Source organism: Mesoplodon bidens (genome assembly GCF_964165515.1).
Source record: "Mesoplodon bidens genome assembly, chromosome: 5".
NCBI classification, from domain to species: Eukaryota; Metazoa; Chordata; class Mammalia; order Artiodactyla; family Ziphiidae; genus Mesoplodon; species Mesoplodon bidens.
In genome coordinates this window covers 127,868,698-127,892,734 of record NC_138161.1, presented here as the reverse complement: position 1 = coordinate 127,892,734, position 24,037 = coordinate 127,868,698, and positions in this window count along the sequence as shown.

The following is a 24,037-nucleotide window of genomic DNA, read 5'->3' as shown; positions in this document are numbered from 1 at the left end:
AAAAATAAATTATCTCCCCCAAATTACAGATATGTGATCTTCAATTCAGGATTATTAAATGACTTGTCCAAGGTTCTATGTGGTTGGTCAGTGGTACATGACCACTGACTTTGAATAAGTCCTGCCCTACTGCCTTTTTAAATTAACTGACAGAAGATTATTTATAGTATAGAGGTTCTTCCCACGCTATAGTGACTCAGCTGTATCGGTGGAACAAAGGGAGGTTAAGAATTATTGGCATATATATTCTACATAAAATGTTAAATTCAAGTGGTTAATTTCAGCCTGCTCCAACCAAATCTTTCAAAGATGCTTACATTCACACAGTAACCACAGATATTTAAGTTCCTCTTTTGTTTATGGCGACACTGGCTGATTGAAGTTTCACTGATTTTTCTTTTTGCCTGCTGGCAGAACAGTCCAATGGCAAAACAGCAGGAGGGAAACGGAAGAAAACAAAAGATCTGTATATTTTGAAAACTCAAAAATAAAACTTTGATATTATTGATTGACTGAAGTAGCATCACCCTGAGGATTACTTATTGATCTACTAGCTGACTACCAAGTAGTCTCTTAACTTGTCTCCCAGTCTCTTCTCTTCCCTGCTTCCCTCAAGCGTATAAATTGGGGGCAGATTATTCCAGCTGTAGTTACCTTGTGCAAACCCTTCCATAAGCTGGCTAAGAAAACATAAACTCTTCACCCTGGTATTCAAGACCTCTGCAAAGTAATAATACCTATCATTTATTAAACACCTATTATAGCACAGACATCTCAAAACGATCCTGGTAAATGTATGATTAGGTTAATTTTAGAAGGGAGAAAACCGAAGCTGAAGGAGGTTAAATAACTTTCCCTAGGTTGGTGGCACCAGTGTCCCAGCTCGGGCCTGCTTAACTCCAAAGTCCAGCCTGCTGGTCTAGATTTGTTTCTGACCACTAGGACATACGTAGCCTAAATTAACACTAGCCTGCGGGTAGTTTGCAATCATCCCTAGCCCTATCACAGTTCCGTGCTGTTGTGGCGGAGTTTTTCCACCTGGAATGTTCTCCCCAATCCTACTGCCTATAGAAATGTTAGTTCTTCAGGATGAATCTCAAACATCACCCCCTCCTTGAAGTCTTTGCTGAATCTTATCTCCAGCGACCTCTCACACGTGAAGAAAAATCTCCCTCGTCTTTGAATGCTTTTAGATTTTTGCATAATTCTTCTGGCACTTACCTTCTTTTATTGTGGCTCTTTTCCTGTCCTCATGAAAAGTTTGCAAGCTTCTCAAAAACAGGAACTTGGATTTATTCATTACTCATATCTTTATATCCCTAGCAAACATTCAGTGTAGCAGAGATTCAGAGCTTCCGAATATAGATTTCTGATTTTGAATAAGAAACACTGCCTCATGGTAGCCCAACCAATGAGAAGCCTCCATACTTTGGACTCCCAGCTTCCACCAATGAACTCTTTTGTTATTACAGCCCTGCCCAGCTACCTCCTTTTCCCTATAAAAGCAAGTTCTGGTTTTAACTAGGATCTGCCATAGTTCAGAAACGTAGGTTGGCTCCTTCTCTGGCTATTCCTGAATAAACTTGCTTTTGCTGGTAGAAAAAAGAAAGGAAAAGAAATACTACCTAGAATATACCATATGGAAAACACAGTTTCTCAGTCCACCTCAGGCCGGGCCTGGGGCCCTGCGGCTTCCCCGCAGGCTCTCTCACACGCTCTCTGTGCGGATTACGAGCCCCTCAGAAGCCCCTGGGCTTGAGGCAATGGGCACTACTCCGCGGCTGGTTTCCCGCCAGCCCTAGTGCGATTGGGCGTGGCGTAGGCGGCGGGGTCGCCCTGGGAGACAGCCGGCGCCGGCGCCGCGCCAAGCGGGCATAGAGGGGCCTCCCCGGGCTTGGGCCCCGCCATGGCCTGGAGCCAGAGCTGGGACCCCCGGCCGGAGGCCCTGCCGACCCAGTTGCCAGCCCCCATCATACCTTGGACGTTTTCAAGGGTCCATCAAGAAGACCCTGTCGGTACCTGCTACAGTGGTACCCGGGCCACTTCCTGCAGGAGAGGCTGAGCCTGGAGCACCTCAGCTTGGACCTGTACCAGATCCCTGCGTCCCTCGCCCAGGTCCCCGGTGACAGAAAGGTAAGAGCTGCTGGCGGCCAGCTAAGGGGGACTCACTCCCCTCTTGAGGGCGGTTTGAACGAGTGTCGTCCGGGATTGGTGATGTTCGGCCCCTTCCTTGGAATAGTCTGGATCCAAGTATGGCAGGACTCAGAAATGTGTGAAAGTGTTGTTTGATCTGTTTTTAGCAAGTGTGCACCCCCAAATCACGTGTTCTAGAAACGTAACAGAGGTAATGGAGTCTACATTGTGGCAGTTAATCGAGTCACTGGTTTGGGGGGGGTCCGTGAAGCTGGCTTAAAGGGGGCCATCCATGGAAGGAGGTGACCAGTGCTGCCCCTTGTAGGAGGGGACGCGGGATTCTGTGCAGACTAACCGTATTTCATGGGATGAGACTCCGTAAATGTTATGGAGGACCTTTGGGGGTGTCAAAATGCCTAGGTATTCCTTTATTTATTTGGGGTTGGTTACTTGCGCGCCGCCGTCTCCATACAGCGTTTGCAATCTGGAAGAAAGTAGGTGAAGGCCTTCTCTGCTGGTTTGCCTGCTTTTCCTTGATGATGTTTATGAGACCAGCCTGTGGGTGGAATGGTTGTGTGGCCCTAATAGTGCTGTTGGGTTACACCTGTTTGCTTCACGTGACAAATCCTAAAAGCAGGTATTGCAAAAGCACTGAAGTTGCGGTTTTCAGACACTTAAAAACCTGTTTTCTACTTGTCATCCAGAGGTCGTGAGCGGACGCGTCTTAATTGTTGCTTCATGGGCAGTTCACCTCACCACATACAGTTGTACTTGCATTTGTATGTTCAGTGCATAGTATTTTACTTCATGTGTATTCAGCCTTGAGTTTCACAAGAATGGACCGGCTTTCCCACTTCCCCCCAACTCTTTATTCCACTAGAGTCCAATGCTTTCCATTGAATTGGTTATACCTCTCTGAAGTTATTACTATTCTAAAAGCATTCCTACACAGTTTACATCTAGGAAATCATAAACATAGATGACTTTCCTGTGGTAGTTAGGCAAAAGAAAAGGAAGGAAACTTTTCTTAATTTAAGCTGTGTTAAAAAACTTGTGTTTCTTGTAAAATTTATTTTATGTAAAAGTATTTTAACAGAGTAATGACTTCCTTAGCCATAGAAACCTGAAAAACTCAAATTATGGTAACACCTTATTATGTATGACCCTTAAATTAATTTGTACTGCTCTAAATAAGCATATAATTTTATCAGCAAGTAGATGACTTAACCTTGGGGGAGTACACAGGATAATGGCAAGAGCCCTTGTTTGAGTAACAGAAAGACCTAGTCCCACCCCAGGCTAGCCCATGCTGCCACAGTTAGCCAAGTGACATTGGACATAGTAATTCACCTGAGTTCAATAAACATTTATGTAGGTACTCTGTGCCAGGTACTGTGTGAAGGTACTGCACTGGTGTAATTCTTACCACAAGTTAGGGATTCTGATGGATATGTTTAAATTCATCGACCTATGAATCTATACTTTTGGTAGAGTTATGAGTAGGTTATCTTGAAGGAGGAGGGTTGGATATTTATTAAGTCTTTTTTGGGTTGAATGACTTTGTATGCATTATTCTTTAATGACTTTTCACATTAACCCTGTAAAGTGGGTATTGTTAGTTCCATTTTACAGATGGAGTTAAATAATTTGCCTTAAGTCACACAGCTAGCAGATGGTATAGTGAGAATTTAAACCTATCTAATTCCTAAGCCTATTATTTCCTCATTAATCACATGGCTTCAAGCCAAGGAAAGAGCAGTGAATGTTATTGAGCATCTGTTTACTTCAGGCACTGTGCTAGGCACTCTTATTTGTGTGGTTTTATTTAATCCTCATGGGAAATCAGAGGCAGTAATATTTGCATTTTACAGTTTGACTCTAGAATCATTGGAAGAATAACTTGTGCCTGGACCTAATCTGAGGCTTATGTTTTGTTTTGCTCCTTAAAGGTGAGGGATATGCTCAACCAAAATTATAACGTTAAATAAAGCATCCAGTTAAAAAGAAAAATAGTTTTTTTCCTTTTCTCCCTGAAATCTCCTCCTTCTCTGCTCTCTAGCTCAGTGAAGGGCACCACCAGCCACCCTTGAGCCAGCAAATCCCTGGATGTCATTCTTGACTCGTCCCTTTACTTCACCCCACATCCAACTACAAATTCTGCAAGTGCACCTTCTAACTATCTCTCCAGTTCTTCTATGTTGTTTCATCAGCCGTATCACCTATGCACTCTTAATAAACATAGGCTAACCAAGCGACTCAGAGAAAGTAGGCAATTCGCTCAATGCACTTCTTTACTGGGTTTTCCCATTACCTTTTTTTTTTTTTTTTTTTTTGCGATACTCGGGCCTCTCACCGCTGCGGCCCCTCCCACTGCGGAGCACAGGCTCCGGACGCGCAGGCCCAGCGGCCACGGCTCACGGTCCCAGCCGCTCCGCGGCACGTGGGATCCCCCCGGACCGGGGCACGAACCCGCGCCCCCTGCATCGGCAGGCGGACCCCCAACCACCGCACCCCCAGGGAAGCCCCCATTACCTTTTAAATGAGGCCAATCTTTCTTCAAATTTATAAAACAAATTATAAATAGGTTCCTTAATTTTAATTCCACTTATAACTAGCTCCCCAAGTTTCTTCTCCTTTTACAGTCAATTTATAAATAAATTTTATAATTTATAAATTTTATAATTTATAAATTATAAATTTATAATTTTATAAATTTTATAATTTATAATTTATAAATAAATAAATTATAAATAAATTTACAGTCTATTTCCCTGTCACCACCTTATTCTTAAACCACTTTATCTGGCTTCTTCCCCCACCATTCAGTTTACTCGTTTTATCCTCAGCTGCAAGGATTTTGTTGTGAGCCACGGGGGAGGATGGAGTTGCTACTTAACTTTGGTACTTGGGGCATGGTTGCTTTTGGACATGTTAAACTGGAGATGCCTGCTCAGTTTAAATTGGACCTGCAAAGTTGGTAGCTCATCAACATACAGAGGCTATGTAAAACCCAGTCCTGGATAAATTCTCTTAAAGCAGTGGGTCTCAATCCTGGTTGTACATTAGAATCACCTGGTGAGCTTAAAAATTCCAAAGCCAGGCCCTACTCTAGGCCCATTTTACCAGAATATCCAAGGCATGACCCAGGCATCAGTACTGTTTCAAAAATTCCCTGGATTATATTTATCCGGGGATGGAAATAGTCAAAAAAAAAAAAAAGAGAATGAATTCCTTCCAAACAGTATTTGGCACAGCTAGGACTTGATTTAAATGTAGTTTATCGTAATCAGTAGAGAGAATTTTTCACTGAATTTTCTCAGAGGGAGAATTTGTTCCACTGTGAACAATCTTGTCTGAAAACTAGAGTTGGACTTTGATTTTCTAGAATCCTTCCACCCTATTCTCCCAAATTCCTCACTGCTTAAATAACTGCAACTGTGGGTTGTTCTATCCAAGGGGATAGATAGAACAGAGCAGAGAACACTGATCATTATTCATTCAACAAACATATTTAAGTGCTGGGACACTGCATTTGCTTCAGGAGACTGCAAGATAAGATACAGATTCCACTCCAGGGATGCTCACAATCTAGCCAGAGAAGATAGACTTGTAAACAAATAGGTATAATCAAGTGAGCTATATGGAGGTGTAAAAGTAGAATGGTCAGTTTTATGGGGTGGGGGAGGGCAGTTTAGGCTTTACACAGGAGGTGAAGCTTGAGGTGCATTTTGAAAGATAAACTTGTTGATATTTGCAGGCAGATAAGGAGAGACTAGGGAAGATAACCTCAGAAAGAAAGGGGTGTAGTAAGTAAGGGGGGCTGGTGGGTTTGGGAAACTGCAGATAATTTGGAGTGGAGAGTGTGTCTGAGTGTGCAGGAAGTAAGCGGCAGGGGTGGCAGAGAGGTGATTAGAGAAATACCTAAAGAGGGAGGGGGATGGACTGTTAAAGGCTTTAAACTTTCTCCAGGTGGCTTCTTCCTATAGACAGTGTTGTTACAACATGGGTAACAAGAAGCCTCTGAATGAAAGCATAACCAGCATTGTATTTTCCAGCAAACCTTAGAAAGATACCTCATATCTCCTAAATTACCTATGCAATGTCTACAAACCAGATGTGGTCAAATGGAATCTAGTCATTGCATTTCTATTTAGATATGCAGTTTCTAAGGTGGGAAAATGGGATTATCACCACAAGAACCAAGCTTCAGTTGTTTGTCCCTTTCAGCACATTTCTTCCCTCCTCATTGTCCTGTATCTTTCTCTCCTAGAACAACTACTTGCCCCAGGTGGTCTATTACCACAAGTTTCAGTGAGATAGTGATTTAGTGACTGCCCCTGACTCACTGAGTGTACAGGGCCTGGAGGGCTGTGCCTGCCTGAGGATCACTGTGCTGGAAATACAGCCCACTCCCTTCCCCACCCCTCCATGGCTGCCTAGGGGGCATTGATTCTTTCTGTGCGTTTGTGATAAACTCTGTTGCACCCTAGATCACCACCATCTTTTCCTAAAAGGAAAGGAGGTTGGTGAGAAGTTACAGCGTATTAGTATTCAATCTGCAAGGCAGAGGGAGGGCAGCAAAAAGGTCTCTTGTTTCTCCACTCAGCCCCTAAGCTTTGCAGACAGCACTGCAGAGGCAGTAGAAGCTGCTCTGGGCAACGCCTATCCGAGAAGTAAATCACAGGCCATTTTCCAACAAGTAGTCTCACTGTTTAAATCAGAAATCTCCCCGTCATTCTTGGACCCAGACAAGCCTACAACATTCAGCCGCCCTGTGAAAAGGGGGTGCTGGGGGACCTTGCTTGTGAAGGATTATCTCTACCTTCCTTCTGTTTAGAAACATCTGATGTATAGGTCTCATTCCACTCTACTACCATCTGGAAGACAGGAAACCTATAGTTTTATCCTCAACCCCAGTGCTTGACTTAGTGAACTTGGCAAGCTACTTAACATTTAGATGCCCATGATAGTTTTTTTTCACCAGGAGTAATACATACCACCTCCTAACTTCTTGAAATGCTGGGTTCACTTGATTGGAGCTTTTTGGAGGAAATGGTTAAAATACATGCCCTTATCAGCTAATTCATATCAAAATTATTTTTTTCCATTCCTTTTGAAATGGAAAAATATATATCTTTCCAAAGGAGAAATGGGCTTCTTTGATATCTATTGAGAATGAACACACCATAAACTGTGTTAACTTTTAAAATATTTATCAATTGCAAAGTAAGTGCTTCATTAAAATGGCAGCTTTTCAAGATGATATTTACTGCTCTATTAGCTTCCCAAAAGATAAGGCAAAATAGAATTCTGGGAATACTTCTAACATCCTGACCAAAAGATTTGATCAATATCTTGCTGTATTTTAAACTATAAATGAAGTCACAAAATGTAATACTCCACTAATATAAGTGACTATTATAGCTCAGAGGTGTTAAGTCTATTTCTTCCTGATAAAGACAGATTCATTTTTGAAGTTCCCTTCTTTACCTCTCAGAGTATGGTAGTAGTGTTCCTAGAGCTATATAATCAATCTTCTTTTTACTCAGACCAAACTGAAGCTGTTCTTAATGACAAGAAAAGGGGCGGAAGGGAGCCTGTCAAATAGGATTATTCAGAGGAAAGAAAACTAAAGGGATTTAAGATTGCAACGTGTGATTACCTTCTACATCATAAAGGAAGGACTGAAAAATAGAAGAGCCTTTTATCAAAAATATAAATCTAGAGAGGAGAAACAACGTCTGTTTTTCTTAAAAAAGTGTTATTTTAACTGCCATGATTACCTGGTAGCTTACATTGCTCAATATGAAAGGTATTATGTAACAGCATTGGTGGTGTGTGTATGTGTTTGTGTGTGTGTTTCCTAACAGCTCTATTCACTATCAGGTATTAAAGGTTAAGGGTAGCATGTCACTGAGGGTGTCAGAAATTCTCCGTTAGGTGACTGATACCTTTTATTTGTCTCAAGTTTTTGCTTAGGCACATTATCAACCATTAGCTGACAAATCTTCAAATAATTGTAATAGATTCAGGGATTTTCTCCTGTTTTATAGTTTTAAGAAACTGAAAAAGACAATTTGTCTTCAGTGTTCCAAAACAACCCTTTCTGTACGTTTGTCCTCTCACCTTCCCCTGACTTAACTCACGTGCCTAACCATAGCCTCCATACACACACATATATAAACACATTGCTGTCATAAGGCTAAAAGCCCAGTAATATAGTAAACTGAATATTAAATCATAGCAGATTATTAGCGTCTTAATACAGCATGGTCCTTTGCTTTTTAAAAGAGAAAGAAAGCCTTAAACACAAATGAATTGACCTTCAATAATAGAACATCACACACTATGGCATTTGTATGAAAATAGTACTAATACCCCCCCAAAAGTACACTTTGTAGGTGTCCACCCTCCCCTTATGAATAGGGATGGCTTGGTTGCCTTAAGCCAAAACATGAATCAACAATAAAACCAGAAATTAAAATTATGTCTCTTAATACTTACTCTGAGTTCTTACTGTCAGACTAATTCACGCAGCCTTCTAAATGATAGTTAGCAATGGGAAAAGCAGATGAAATTATGGAATTACTATAAAGGAGAGGATATCCAAAGGTCATCAGTAGCTTCATGTAGAGTTGTACCTATAAATAGTAGCTGCTACTCCAGCTGTTGGCAGCACATTTTGAACCAACTTTTAAAGTTTAGCATTAAAAAGTTCACTTATATATTCATTACTATGAATCTTGCAAATGTTTCCTATAGACTAAGCTATTTAAATATGAGTGAAAATGAAGATCCTGATATTTTAAAATCTAACTTTCTCAAGCGGTAAGTGCTGAAGAGGAGGGCAGAAATTAAGCCGTGGAGGAGTTGGGGCAGGAGAAGATAAGGGAGGGGAAATGTACTATGCATCTCTGAAGCAGATTGCTGCAGAAATTTAGTTATCATGGTTTTATGGGGAGAACTAATTAAATTAATTTGGAAACCCCAAATTAGAAGAAATCAAGCAGATCTACAAATCTTAGTAAAGTAACATACATAAGTGGGATGCTACAGGGCTCCATACTATCTCTTTGTATTGAAATGCCCCTTAGGATAGGGTATAATTTCAACAAAAATGGAGTTAAGGGGATGGATGGCTTAGGGAATTCCATAGGGTGCATACAGACTTATATTTTTAGACTGTTCATTTACATAAAGTTCCAGTCTGTATGTGCTACTAGTGATTAGCCTATCAAGTAGCCAGCCATGGAATGACAGGAAATAGCTTTATTTGGGGGGGTGGGAAGCCTTTATTATATGTTAATGGGCAGAAATAGAGATCTGAGGGATCAGGGAGTCAAAAAACTGGATGCAAAAGTGAGATGATTGTTAAAGTATAGGTTTCACAGCTCTTCATCACCGAATCTTCTCATCATCAACGAAGATTGCGGTTAAAAAGGAAAATCTTAACAGCGGAAAGGAGATCTGGCCCTTTAAAACTATGCGGCGGAGAGCACTATGCTGTAGAAACACTGATTTCCAATGTTATACAACAGCTGAGCATTTTAGTCCCCTTCAACATCATTTTCTAAGACTAAGTGCTCTTAGAACACCACTGGAGGCTGTGTTGATGGTAGACATCATGTGCGTCAAGTGCTTTTCTACTAGTATCATGGTGACATGGTTTGGGGTTTATTATTACACGAGTCTCTCCAAACTACTTGCTTTAACGTATGAGACTTAGAGTATTTCTTTAATAGCTAACCGTGCATGTTCATTCACTCATTCATTCATTCACTTGTCCTTCTGTTCTTTCATTCCATAACATTTATACACATGGGTGGGCATTTTATGTACCTGGTTCCAGTAAAATGAAAAAAGAATGACAGAGTTCCTGTCCCCCAAAAGTTCATGATCATATAGAAAAATATTCACACCATATATATATGTGTGTATATATATATATAAATACAATATAACACAATGAGATACATTATGATTTTGTACAGATTCAATGGGCCTCTCTCCTCTCTCTCTTTCTGTATTTAAATATTCAGCTGTGTTCTATTGTTGAGCAGCTGTACTAGAGTTGATATAATTAAACCAGCATGCAAGTCCTGACACTGGTTACTAGTCTTGTAACCTTGAGATTGGGGTAGAATTTAGCGTCTCTAAATCATTTCACCTCTCAGAGCCCCAGTTTCCTCATAATAGCTAACACTTGTTGATAGTGTAGTATGAGCCAGGTACCATTGTACGTTTTACGTGTATTAATTTATATAGCCCTCTCAACCAACCTATGAAGAGGTTGCTAATATAATTGTTGTTTTGCATATGAGAAAACTGTGGTATATGAAGGCTGAGTAATTCCCCAAGGGTCAGACAGCTTAACAAGGTTTAATCATTGGCCACAGCATCTGTGCTCAGTACAGTCTCTTCAAGTAGAGTGCTAATAGTGAGGTTAAAATTAGGCAATCTATGGGAAAGGATTTTGAGAAGTTTAAGCATACCAAAGTAAAAGTGTAATTTTTAAAGCTTTTAAATCCAAAACTTCATTGGAGGAAATCAACTAACGACTGTAGTGCCCTGCTGTATTTCCTTAGCAGCCGTACGCTCTTCCTTGGATAAGAGCGCTTTGATTTCCTCCCTTAACTCTCAGTCTCTTAGGCTGGGGAGGAATAGCCCCATTCCTGTCTCCCAGGATGAGAATATTGAAAACTGGTTATATACATGTTCTGAACCAAAAGCAAAGTTAGTGGAGCTAAAGTCAAATCCCTACAGGCCCTCCAAACTCCAAAGTCCTGGACATGCCTAGCCTCAGAAACCACTGTGGTCAGAAGTCTTTGCTTTTCTTTCTGAAGTCTGTCAGGAAATAGCTGCTTGGCTTCAGTTTTCTCATCTATGCTAGCCACTAAGTTTCTTTTTTATTCATGGCCAGGAGTCAACAAAATTATAGATCTATATAAGGCTCTTTACCTACAAGTTGTATCCAAAAACAAGGAACATATAAATATACTTCTAGGCAAGCAAGTTTTCCTCCCATCATCCCCAAGCATGGATGCGAGCAGAGGAGGGCACACACTCCTAGCTAGAGCGCACACCCCACAATCACACCAATTTCATACCCCTCTGGAGCTAAGAGAGACAGTACTTCAGAGGCTGGTGCAATGAATGAAACCATTTCGTCAGTGGTCATAAAATTGCAAAGACCAGATCCCTAAGGCTACCTACAGAGAAGACTGAAAGCTACCCTGTTTTTTGAGGCTCAGTGGGTGTATTCACGGCCCTCCGCAGAGTCTGGATAGCACAGACGTTATTCTGCTGTATGACTGAAAGTTGGCATTCACACTTACAAATCATAATAGAATTGATGACCATTTTAGGCCTGTAGACTTTTACTAATTTAACCATATAAACAGAGCATCATTCAAATGGTGCTTTGAGCTGAGACAAGCCAGACTGAACGGGAATTTCCTGGGATTTCCTTCCAGCCATTGGTTCCTTTTAGGTTTATATTTCCTGATTCAGTCACCACTACCCTCCATTTGCTCTCACTGCCCTCTTTCTGTCTCTCAGCCTCCTTTTCCTCCGCACACTTCAGCTTGAATACGGTAATCCCCACTTATCTGCAGAGGATGAGACTCCCAGTGGATTCTTGAAACTGCGGACAGTATTGAACCCTATATATATTATGTTCTTTTCCTAGACATACATACCTGCGATAAATAAGGCACAGTTAGAGGTTAACAACAATAACTAATAATAAAATAGAACAATTATAACAAGATCCTATAATAAAAGTTACGTGAATGTCTCTTCTCTCTCAAAATATCTTATACAAATGTAATGCCTTCTCTATCTTAACTAAGCACTTATCATGCACTGTGGCCAAAACTTTTGCAGTTTGAGGTGCAACAGCAAAACTAGCACACATTTCTTCTTCTTTCTTCACAATTTCATGCATAGAAGATTCCTTCTTACCATAGGTCTTAGCAACCTCAGTATATGATTTTTTTTCTTATTAAGTTGAAAACCATTTACATTTTCACTTTAAAAATGTACTTTACAGCTCCTTTTTGGCATATCCAAATTTCCAGCATCACTACTCTCGTGCTTTGGGGCCATTATTGAGGAAAATAAGGGTGACTTGAATACAAGTACTGTGAAACTGTGATACCGTGATAGTCGATCTGATAACCCAGATAGCTACTAAGTGACTAACTGACAGGATAGCTGGACAAAGGGATGATTCACATCCTGGGGACAGGGTGGGACGGGGTGAGATTTCATCACGCTACTCAGAATGATGCGCAATTTAAAACTTATGAAGTTTTTTTCCGGAATTTTTAATTTGACATATTTGGACCTCATTTTACTGTAGGTAACTGAAACTGTGAAAATTGAAACTGTGGATAAGGGGGGGACTACTGTTGTAGACTCTGCAGCCTCTGTGAAAAGAGCAAGGTTTAAGGACAGCAGCAAGTTAGTCATGTAGCATGTAGTACCTGATAGAAGGATACTGACTCTGGAAACCACTATTGCAACAAGTGTACTTGTTTCTTAAGGTGATTATATCACTAGCTAGGGCGTGGAAGCCCATCAGCAGAATTACAGGCTGGAATCCAGTGAAGCTGGGAGTACAGCATATCTTCTATTGTTGTTTTTAACCTGTAAGAGTCCCAAGGCTTTCTGCTATACATTCCAGTCAGCTGACTAAAGCAACATTTTCTTTACTGCATTTAGGAGAATTTTAAGAAGTATGACCTAAAGATCTCAGACATCGTTTTTTATACTTTATAACGAATACCTTCAATATTCTGGGACACTTTTCTATTTTTCCCGTTATTTTAGGCAACTTGTTCCTAAATAATTCCTTCACAAAGGTTCTGTCTTTGTTCAAGCAAGGCTTCCCCCTGTCCCAGCCCACATAGAACACCTGTATGCAATCTGAATGTTCTTGGTGCTGACAGCCCTGCTTCTCCCCAGACTGTCACCATCTGGCCATCAGCTGTGCACTTCTGAGAACCCACAAGTGCGAATGCCAGTCTTCTCCTTGGAAGGCTGTGAGCTTAGCATTTCTCCAGGATTCGAGCCCAGTGACTCAAGTGAGTCTAAAGTTGTTTTTTCCCCCAGTACTCTCATTCTCCTAGCCTTTAACATAATAGTTTACATCCATCAATAAAACAATACAATGTCCCATTAATTAGAGGAAATATTTTCAGACTGAAGGTGAGCTATGTTTGTATTTTCTGTGTGATTTGCTGTGTCACATCATGGAAATATAATCAATTCTGCTAAGAATTATGACTTACATACTTTGAAAGTAGTCAATTTCAACTGTCTCTTTAAAAATAAAAATCTGATAATGTTTCTTTAACAGACACTTTATTCCCCCCCCATTTCAGAAGAATATGCCACTAAAAAACACAACTCCTTTTGCAGCTTTATAAAATTTCTTTTAAAACTGTACATGGAAATTAAAATGTTACTTTCACCATGCCTTTGTTTTTTCAGCAACTAACTTTCTCTAAGTAACAAGCATTTGGCTCCATTAATTAATTAGTCATTTTGAGAAACATTTATCAGTGCTTACATTAGATCAGCATCAAAAATATATAGACACCCAAGACATGGAAAATGTTCTGGAGCTTGCAGGCAAGTAGGTAATGCAGAAAGAAAAGGAGATACTTTCAGTTCAGCTCAGAAAGTAGAACCATAGAGTCACAAAAGCCCTTCAGAGAACAGCACTTGATTTTTCAAACATTTTAGTTTCTTTTAGGCAGAGCTGGATGATTTTGAATTCAGATTTAATAATCAAGACAACAGGGGCCTTTTGCCCATAAATAATAATGTTTTAAAACCCTCTTGCCTCCTTGACACATTTTTTTTCAAAATTTATTTCATTTTTCTTTAATTAAAGGCGGTTTTCATCTCTGCAGCAGTTCTTTACCTTTTAGGGGAAGTCAACATGAATATGTCAGAATTAGAATTCCAGAATTTCAATCTTCACATGATCTCTCTATTCCTGTGCTTACATACTTTAGTGTGGAGGCTTTGTAAAAACATAGATTGCTAGACCCCCCCCCCCAGAGTTTCTAAGTCTGGAGTAGGACCTGAGACTCTGCATTCCTAACTAGTTCTTGGGTGATGCTGATGGTCTAGGGACCCAGCTTTGAGCACCATTGCTCTCTCCCATCAGACTACCAAAGTAAGGGGTTTCATCTGTGGTGAAATCTCCCAGATAATTGCAATACCCATTTCTTAACCACTAATTAGCTCTGAACTTTCTCCACCAGCCTCACCAGATCCTTTTTCACATTTGGTGTTCTTGTTCTTCACATGTTAAAAGAAATTTATAGTTGTGCCTTTTTTTTTTAAATGGCACCAGATTGTGCAGATACAAACCTACAGATTAGCCTTGCTCCTTTACATACTATTGGTGATTTCTCAGTCTCTCTAATTATAAAATAGAATATGTGAAGTTATCTGTCTACATGTCTATCAGGGATTTACAAGAATACATTTATAATAACACTAACACTACTATAGAAGTTAACATGTGCCAGACATGGTTTTAAGAACCTCATGTACGTTAACTCATTGAAATCCTCACAACAACCCAGTGAGTAGGTATTATTGTCATCCCCATTCTAGAAAGCTAGAAACAGAGGCCCATTGAGATTAAGAAGCTTGCCCTAGGTCATCAGCTGGTGAGTGGTGGGGAACAAGCCGTCTGGCTTCAGGTGCATTCGCCTAACCACTCTCTTTCCTGCTGCAATCTGCAAAAGTTAAAAGCTATTAGTATATCTATTAGTGATTTTTATTTAAAAACCTTTCTGAATTTCCACAAGATTTGCAACAATTGTATTATATGCATATCCTAAATTTAAACAGTATCACCATTAAGCAAGTAGTAACTCAAATATTTCTAAATCTCCTCTCTTTTACTAGCCATCTTTTTCATCAGTGTAAATCAAGAAACATTCCATGACCTAGTTTATCATATGATAGATGGTTAAATGATTAGTGGCAAGATAAGCTTTCCATGAATTTTGGAAAAGCAAAAGGAAAGGAAAAAAATCCTGATACTTTTCAAGAGAGATTATCAAAATTTCATCATGAATAGCTGATTAGAACTTGCATATATGATCCTCCTGTGACACTGTTCAAATGCGTCCCAAAGTAAGATAAGGTTCTTTTCTCCCATTTTTCTGTATAGCTCCTGAGGGAAGAAGATTAGGAAGAATAGCAATAGCATGTTTGCTATTTGGAAGTTCCCATTCAAGATGTCCAAGAAAAAAAAAAATCCTGTCAATCAATTTATAAGGGAAATGTCCCATAATTTAATTTTAGGTGAATCCAAACTCTGGGTAAGTTTAAAAAGGTTGAAGACCAGTAACACTGAATTTCACCCCAGATTCTGATACTCAAAATTTCCCTTCTCTTCTGGTTCTAGTGTAGGAGCCTGAAGATTCTCTTCCTGCCCCTCATCCCAGGTACCCATCTTGAAAGTTCAATATATTGGGCCTTGTTATGACATAGGGCACATGATACTAAGTAAATCTTCAAAACATTTCAAAAAATGAAATTCCTTTGGTTGAGTTGTACCAAATTGCACTGTTCCGAAGTGCCACTGTCTGAAGTTTCAGCTTAATTTTGATCTCCAGACTAGAAAGATTTAATTAAAATTAACAGAATATAGCGTATTTTTTAAAGATATCCTGTTAAAACCCATGAGTTTTCCTGAGGAAGAGACAGTTGTTGTTTTTAATATTTAGCATTTCTATTTAATCAAGTTATATCAATAATATCTTAGAGTTTAAAGACAAGGCACAAACTGGATTATAAAATCATAAACAGTTACAACTACAAAATACCATGCTTAAGTGTCCCCCCCGCCAAAAAAAAACCCTCAGGAGCCTAGATTCTAGACCTGCTTTCTACCACTAGATCTAGCCTCACCTTTGGCTTCACCATCTATGTTCTCTTTGATAATTACTTGATACTTGTAATCTTTCAACCATTTAATGCAAGTACAACACAAAAATCAACTGCAATCAACTATATGTCAATAAAAAATAAATATATGTGAAAAATAAATCAACTGCAAACTGAAGTCAAAGATCAGGCACAAGGATGATGAGGCTGCAAAAAGAGAATGATTTACATATCAAAAGACGAAGGAGGTCTTTGAGCCTGGTCTGTTTTGCATTCCCGTATCTACCCCTCCCCTCTGACCCTTCTTGCAAGCTGCAAGAAAGTTAAATGCGAGGTGTGAAAGCTTGTTGGAAAAAATTTTGCATCAAAATAAGACAAACCACATTCTTGTTGCTCTCATTATTCTATGATATCTTTAGATACAATTATACCCTTCACTGCAAGTATAACTGAAATAAAATAAACCTATTTTCATAATTTTAAGCTTCAAGTTTCAAGGCAGAGTGACCCCTGTTTCACATGGACTCACTTTAAAAACGGCCCTTTTCTGGAACCAATTATCCTCGTATAACCGGCACTGCCTATATTTTAAAATGTCTGATGGAAATAATAAATTTCACCACAGTCAACCTGCCCAGGTTAACTAAAATATCACATTTTCTTTGGCTTTGGCCAGCAGTATATGCACCCAGTGTAGTAATCCTGGGTATCTTACACCGATCAGAAACAGTGATTAATATGTTTCATTAATAAAAATCTGAGAAAGGTTTTACTAGTCATCAGATTCAGTTTGGTTAGCAAAATTTCAAAGTATAGGCCCCATGTTGAGTGAATGAATAATAAAGGCTGTCCTTAATATGAATAGATTGGGATTCAACAGCATACACCGACTCTTAAATTTTACAGAAGCAGAAACTGAGGTCAAGTAAGGTTGCAACTTGCCAAAATCCCCTTTCAACTCTTAATTTTTATTTGTCTAGTGAATCTATGGTACATTCCTAAGCCTTTCATATATTACAAGGTTTAATAAATCTCACTGGTGATTAAATGTATTCAACCTCAATTCCTCATGGTTCAACTAAAATCCACTTCCTCTGTAGGTAAATTCCATTCCATCATACCTTAGGAAAGTGATTAATTAAAACAATCCCATGGTTTGTGCTATACTGGGCTAATGTTAGGCTTGGTTACCTTAGTTCAGTAATCTCTACTAGTAAAATGTATTTATAAAAATATTTCTGACATGCATTAAGTCCCCTTCATACAACATGTGGCTTTAAATAATGAGGGAAAAATTTGGCAAAGGCATTTTGTGTTCTGCCAAACCCAGAACAAAATGGTTTATGAAATTTAACTAAGGCTTAAAGCACTAGTTCCTGCTTTTTTTTTCCTCTCTGAATTCTTTGTCCTCCTTGAGGACAAAGCTTTTCTTAATTTTTAATATTTAAATTCTCAAGGCAACTTTTTGTCATTTTTCCCCTGTGGTCTAGAAAGATGTAAAAGAATGTTAATTGAAAACTAAGAAATGAGGAAAATACTCATTTAAATGATCTCATGTTTAGTATTATTGAGAGTCTGTTTTAAATTGCATGATTAAAAAGCTTAATATATTTTATTCCTATGAGTCATCTTAACATTCCCACAGAAAATTAAAGATTAAAATTGAAGAAAAAGAATTCCGTAAAATGCTGCTCTCGAATCCTATCTGACCCCGAAAGACCTTGGGTGGGAAAGTTTTGGCTCTTCCCCAACAAACTGGCTACCATCTTATAATGAAAATAAATCTCAGACCCAATTTTGCCATCCATATAGACATTTAATTAACAAACACATTAACAAGCAGATTCAAAAACAGTTCTTACAACCTGATCTGGAAACTTGAAGATGTGCTCTCTGTTCTTTAGGTATTCTGCATGAAAGTTTACTCGACATAGGAGAAACAATAACCCACAGGCAGGATTCTGTCCTGTATAGTCTGCCTTGGATCTTGCCTCAGATCCAGTGAACGAACACAAGAGCTTCTGGGGGTCCCGACTCGAGTCCCCTCCCTGCTGGTCCAAGTTTCAGGGTTCACCAGATTCACACAAAAGTAGAGGTGTTTCTAAAATACCTCACCAATCTATGAGTACCTTTAATGACACCAATAATGGCCCATTTCTAACATTCATCATGCCTATAAATAAACCATAAATTTCCCAGATAAAAACCATGTCTGACATTTAGTATGCTAATTAGCCAAGTCTCAGATGTTGAGATGCAGCGAGCCGAATCACTTGTAGTAGTTACTTCTGAAAAATGGCATTTTCTGATAAATTGCTTGCTACCCATTTCTGAATCTCCATTAAAGCAACTGACTGCCCCTTGGGTTAAAACTGAAACTATTAGACACATATGTGATATTATACTGTCTAAGCTAGAACATTTTTAAAGGGATCACAGATCTTATAACCAAGCCTTGATTATTATTATTAGACATTTTGAGAGAGCATTTATAGCAGTAACAGGTGAAATAACAAAAGGAGAAATTCTGTTTAGAATTCTCTTTGATAGCATTTCTAAATGGGAGTTTTCTTAGTTTGGAGAGTTAATTTTCATTTCACCATATATATTCCATTATACCATGGGCCTTTACCTGTATGAATTGGTAGACACTATTCATGGTAGAGATCTTGAGTAGTTAATTTACTGCGATGTTAAACTTGGAGTTCATTATATTTTGCCCTAATTCCTGCTGATTTAAAGTACTCACAGCTAGAGATGGTTTTATAAAAACAAAATGGTCTTTAAAGGAAAAGGAATGTTATTATGCTTTTCTTTCCCTTTTTAATGCTAGTTGCTAAGCATTAGAATTGTGAAAACTATTTTTAAATTTAAAAGCATTTTCATTATCTAGCTCTTATGAATTCATATGTACACAGAGGCATCTACCAAAATAGTGAACAAGCTTTGACGCTCAGTCAAGAGAAATAACCATTATGGCCAATCTTTTAGAGAAGCATATTCCAAATTGGCATTCCAGAAAAGCTAGGAGAGCCCAAAAGGGGTGATTTAATTGCTAGTGTCCTTTAAGCCTGTAGTGTTAGGGGAAGTAAACTGACATTTGTTGAGTCATTTTGTGTCAGGCAGTGTACCGTGTACTTTACATGCACTATTTTATTAAATATATTCACAATCATGCTATTAGGGATGGCAACAGTATAGAGTTAAAAGAACAGGCCTCGAAGTCACGAAGATCTGGGTTTAAATCCTAGTCCCACCACACTGTCTCTGGGATTTTTGCCGAATTGTCTTCTCTGAGCCTCAGTTTCTTCATCAGTAAATGGTACTGCTTACCTTATGGGGCCAACACATGCACGCTTACAGGAGAGAGAGAGAGAGAGTGTGTGTGTGTGTGTGTGTGTGTGTGTTTCAATGAGTGGCATATAGTCATCACTGCAAAATGTCTCTATTTTCTTATTGTTAATGAGTTAGCATTTCTAACAAAGAAATAATGTTATAGGGTAAGTTGTGTTCCCCCAAAGTCCTAACCCCCAGTACCCCAAAATGTGACTCTATTTGGAGATAGGGCCTTTTTAAGAGGTGATCAAGTCAAAATGAGGCCTTTGGGGTGAGCCCTAGTCCACTCTAACTGGTGTCCTTATAAAAAGAGGAAATTTGGACACAGAGAGATACCAAGGGCGTGGGTACACAGGGGAAAGGCCATGTGAGGACACAGTGAGAAGACTTGCTATCTGCAAGTTAAAGCCAGAGACCTCAAGAGAAACCAAACTAGCTGACATTGCTCTTGGACTTCTAGCCTCCAGAACTGTGAGAAAATAAATTTATGTTGTTTAAGCCACCCACTCCATGGTATTTATTATGGCAGCTCTAGCAAAATAATACAAAATGTAAACGTAACTATCCATGTATTGCTACTGACATCAATTTAATTATTTTTAAAATAAAAATTTCCATCATCAAACAGCCCCAATGTAGAAGTTAACATGAATTATCCTGAAAAAAAAAGAATTTTTCTCAAGTGGCAGAATAGCAAATGGGATTCATTTTAAGGAGCCCTTATAAAGTTTATATAAGTAGAACAGGGGGAAATGAAATTTCACATGTCAGCACTTATTCATTTATTGCATATCAGGAATCTATTGTGCATTCTCAGGTGATAAAAAGATAAATTTAACACAGTCCCTGTCCTTAAAGACCTCAGAGGCAAACAGTAAATCATGCATTTTGTAAAAATATTCCAAAATGCTCAAAGAGGTGGTAGGTTATGAGTTGTCTCATTTCCCAGAGGCATAGGGAGAAGGAACCTTAGGAGTCCACATAGACTGTTCCATGAAGACATTGATCCTATCAACTAGTTTGGTCCACGAAGGTCAACAGAATTCTAATTCAGAATTCTAATAATATTAATTGTGGCATTAGAAATAAAACAGGAAAACATATCCTTGTAAAAAGCTATAGAATCTTTACATTTTGTACGTGTCTCTATTGCCTTTACTTCCAAATCATTAAAAAAAAATCCACTTCATGTCTACTCCTACCACAGTGTCCAGGTCCTTCTCATCTCCTGTCTGGACCGCAGTAGCCATTGGCTTCCTACCTTGCCCCTCTAGACTCCATCCTTCACAGAGTAGCCAAGGTGATCTTTTTTTTTTTTTTTTTTTTTTTTTCTTTTTGCGGTATGCGGGCCTCTCACTGTTGTGGCCTCTCCCGTTGCGGAGCACAGGCTCCGGACGCGCAGGCCCAGCGGCCATGGCTCACGGGCCCAGCCGCTCCGCGGCATATGGGATCCTCCCAGACCGGGGCACGAACCCGTATCCCCTGCATCGGCAGGCGGACTCTCAACCACTGCGCCACCAGGGAGGCCCAAGGTGATCTTTTTTAAGTCCTAAATTTGATCATGGCATTCCTGTGTTTAAAATGTATCAAAGATTTCCTGTTTTCAATTAGGAAAAAAATTAAGGTTCCTGACCTTTGTCTCAAAGGTCCTATGTGATCTAGTTCCTGCCTACCACTTTGACCTCATTTCCCGTCAGTATCTTCTGTGCCCACTTTTCTCTGTTTTATAAGTATGTGCAGCTTCTCCTCATTTTAAGGTTTTTGAATTAGACGTTCTCTCCCTGCCTAGAATGCCCTTACCCCAGATACTTACATGCCTGCCACCTTCTTTGCATTTCAACTTAAACATAATCTCCTTAGAGAGACCTCTTCTGAGAGCACAATCAAAAGCTACCCACCAGGTACCATGTATCAGTTTATTTTATTGTTATCACAACACTTCTCATTAACTGGTATTTCCTTCTTTGTTTCTTGGTTGCCCCTGTGGAATGTACATTTCCTGATAGGCAATGTACCTTGCCTGTCTTGTTCACAGCTATATGGCAGCTCACAAAGTGCCTATCTCACAGTAGACAATCAGTAAACATGTTTTAATTAGTGTATTTATATAAAATGAAGCACAGGCAGAGTCACAAAAGTATGGTGATCTATTCTGGAAAGGTATACCTGCAGTGGGATATAAACAACTTGTATAAAGTGTGCTTAATGTGAAGGTGACCCTAACTCTGTTCACACAATTGCGGTGTATTAAACTTAAGAGGAGCACTTCTCAAAAGTGGTAGCTTTAAGACAAAAATAATGACTAATAAAAAAAATGTTGACTACTTTTACTCAAAAAGCAATCTGAGCACATAGATTCAAGTGGTCAGTTTCTTGGAGATGTAGCCTTTGTGTGATGACCTCTGCTGCCATTGAAAGTAAACACTGGAATGATTTAGGTGCTGGATTCTTTTTTGCAAATAAATGCTTGCTATGTACAGATAAGTGAAAGGTAAACTCCAATCCTCAATTCAGTTTTAGGAAAAGTCAACCTGAAAAATTCCTTTGTCCTTAGGTATTTGTTACAGCTGAAGTATATTAAGCTTTCACTCCATTCATAAAATGAAATAACAGATTTCTGAGTTCATCTGAATTGGATTAAAATGAAGAGGTTTATGAAAATTTTCACATTTCAGGCATTTAGTTGATTTGCCATGGAAGAATAATTCAGTAGAACTCTTTAAAAGGCTTGTGTTAGGATATAGAACTCTTAAGTTAACTTTGTCTTAAAAAATTAATTCTATAGTTACATCTTGGAGCGTATGACTTAGAACAAATTACTTAAAATACATATTAATCAGCAAATTATTATCTTGTATTTTTAGAGGATGAATTTTTGACAGTGAACATGGATGGCAACTCCACAAATGAGTGATTATCTGGTTTTGAAAGTCTTCAAAGAAAATTAATTCATTTTAGTAATCCTTTAGAAATTTTATTTCCTTTGCTGATAAAGACTATTTCATTGTATCTAAACAAAAATATGCAGTTGTAAAAAAAATTTTTTTTTAACGTTCTATCCTCACTGATATAAAACATGCCATTTTCATTTAGCATATATGTGCTAGTCACCTTGACTCATGGTCTTCTATTAACTAAATAATTTTTTTGATTTAGTACATTCTTATACATTTTTGTTGATTTGACAAATATGTTCTTAGAACCTACTTTAAACATGGCATTGTACCAGGTATTGATTCACTCATTCATTAATTCATTCACAACCTAATGAGACTTTTCTTTGTTCCAGGCTAGGGATAGGTGAATAAAATACGGCTCTGTCTTCAAGCCACAGCAATCTGGGAAAAATTCTATTTTCCTATTCATTGATTGTTTTTTGAATTTTTCATTCAATGGAAAATTTAAATATTTTAGCATGATTTGTTATATGTAAATTTATGATATTGAGGGATTTCTTGTTTGTTTGTTTAAATATTTACTTTTCTGTCCCTGTCACAGATACCTGAACATGAAAATTCTAATATTAATTAACTCTGATGTTTATAGATAGGTGCATGAAAATTCTGTTTTGTTTTCTGAACTCAGAATAAGCCTTTTCTATGGATAACTGAAGACAACTCAAATGTATAAGGGAATTGTGTTCTAATAGCTTATTTATAAGTTAGTTGAAATCAGAACACATTTCCCTATGGGTGCTTTATTGCATGACTTGGTTTGACTCTTAGGCTAGTTTCAAAGCCTACTTAACTCAATGTAATAACTAAAATACATCAGTAACAGCACAGGTTTAAATCCTGGCTCCTGGAAGCAAGGAGTCATTTGGAGCAGAAGGAAGAACAGAGGCATTTCCCGACTTCCATAAGACCTCCATTAGGATAATATTTGGAAATAAGAAATAAAATTTTACAGCAGGGTTTCTCAAACTCTAATTAGCATCAAAACACCTGAGTGTTTGTTAAAATGCAGATTCTGCTTCTGTAGGCTCAAGGAGGAGCCTGAGATTCCGCATTTCTAACAAGCTTTCTGGTGATGCCATAGTGCCAGTCCTCAGACCATGCTTTGAGTGACAAGATCTTAGATTACCTTAACTAGTCATAAGACTTCTGTACTTGCAATTCCTCTGCCCTGTCCCCGCCTTTGTTGATTGTTCTCTCAATTTACTGTGACAACCTGCCGTCTCTCCTCTTAAAATATTTGCTACTCCCAAACTAACCACAAAATTCCCCGTCTCTACACATAAAGCTGATTTCAGCTAATGTGTAGGAGAAAGCTACCTAATTTAAATTGCTTCATCTTTGTAAGACTAATGTCACATTAACCCTAAAAAAATGTAGATTAATTTTTTTAAAGGGGGTGCCTCAGCCAAATAGAGTCTTCAGTTGGGAAAATTGGGGTTGTTGTATAAAAATAAAAGACAGAAAACTCACACAGGGTGTGGAGGGAGGGATATTTTTCAGTCAAGGCCTGCCACGGAGCCCATTGTGGAGGTGTACCTCATGGCTCAATGTCCCAGAGTTATTCCTGTATCTTACAGGTACTTCCCTTCCTCTGCTCCTGGACTGAGGAGGCCTTTGAGACAAGGCTGACTCCTTATTCATTATCAAGTTCTGTTTGAAACAACTAATGTTTATCAAGCACCTACTTTGTA